The sequence below is a fragment of the Elephantulus edwardii genome, unplaced genomic scaffold (genome assembly GCF_000299155.1).
Source record: "Elephantulus edwardii isolate Elephantulus edwardi_28Jun2011 unplaced genomic scaffold, EleEdw1.0 scaffold00016, whole genome shotgun sequence".
Classification (NCBI taxonomy): domain Eukaryota; kingdom Metazoa; phylum Chordata; class Mammalia; order Macroscelidea; family Macroscelididae; genus Elephantulus; species Elephantulus edwardii.
Window position 1 is genome coordinate 12,890,208 of NW_006399766.1, and position 1,474 is coordinate 12,891,681.

Here is a 1,474-nt window from a genome sequence, read left to right on the forward strand (position 1 = left end):
GCCTCAAACCTGTTCTTGAGATGGTTCTGAAATTCAGGTGGGATATACTCAAAGTCATATTTTGGTTGCCTTGGATTTGGTTTAATCTTCCTCAATTTCAGCTTGAATTTGCATATGAGTAGTTGGTGGTCTGTTCCACAATTAGGTCCTGGCCTAGTTTTCACAGCTGATATTGAGCTTCTCCAGCGGTTCTTTCCACAGATGTAATCAATCTGATTCCTATGCATACCATCAGGTGAAATCCAAGTATATAACCTGCGTTTATGTCTCTTAAAAAACATATTTGTTATGAATAAGTCATTGATTGTGCAAAATTCAATCACTCTCTCTCCAGCTCCATTTCTGTCACTGAGCCCATGTTTTCCAACTACTGAATCTTCTTCTCTGTTCCCAACTTTTTTTAAAATGTCTTCTTTATTTTGCATACTTTAATTTCAGAACAAAATAAACAAAACTCACAATACACAATATCCCACCTTATTCTTGATGTTGAGGCCAGAATTACATCCTGTCTTAACACACAGGACAGGAACGAAAAATACTAGCTATCAGCAGATGGAGCCAGATGGGAGAGGGCAACTCAAGGCTGCTGTGGGAGACACAGGGATGCTATACAGGGCAATGGGGTGTTACAGTAGGAACTTTTAATCGACTTCTTCCATGCGAGATGCATCCTTTTCACCCTCAAGTGGGGGGATCTCATCAGGAACAGCAGCACTGGGTTCCTCAGCAGTCACCTCATCTTCATCAATGCCTAATCCTAGCCTGATCATGAGGTAGATGCGGTTGGAGTGAGTCTGGGGATCCTCAAGGGAGAAACCAGACGAGAGCAGTGCAGTTTCAAACAGCAGCACCACCAGGTCCTTAACAGCTTTATCATTCTTGTCTGCCTCGGCTTTCTGTCTCAGTGTTTCAACAATTGGATGATCGGGGTTAATCTCCAAGTGCTTTTTAGCCATCATGTAGCCCATTGTCGAGTTGTCCCGAAGTGCCTGTGCTTTCATGATCCGCTCCATATTGGCTGTCCAGCCATATGTGCTAGTCACGATGCAGCAGGGTGAAGATACAGTCCTATTGGAAATTGTCACCTTCTCGACCTTCTTATCCAAAATTTTCCTTCATGAGCTTACGGAGATTCTCAAACTTGGCCTTGCTCTCCTCCATTTTCTTTTTCTCCTCTTCATCCTCAGGTAGTTCTAGGCCCTCTTTGGTGACAGAAACCAGGCTTTTCCCATCAAATTCCTTGAGTTGTTGCACACAGTACTCGCTGATAGGTTCAGTCATATACACAACCTCAAAGCCCCGCTTGCGCACTCGTTCCAGAAAAGTGGTGTTGGCCACCTGCTCTTTGCTCGCACCAGTGATGCAATAAATAGACTTCTGGGTCTCCTTCATGCGGGACACATATTCTGAGAGAGAGGTCACCTCATCCCCAGACTGGGAAGTGTGATAGCGAAGTAGCTCAGAAAGGCGA

The 1,474-nt window shown here is 44.4% G+C and overlaps 1 pseudogene; it reads right to left on the minus strand.

The window, feature by feature from the left end:
- Positions 1-644: 644 nt before the first annotated feature.
- LOC102865459 overlaps positions 645-1,474 on the minus strand; it is a 5,084-nt pseudogene continuing 4,254 nt past the window's right edge.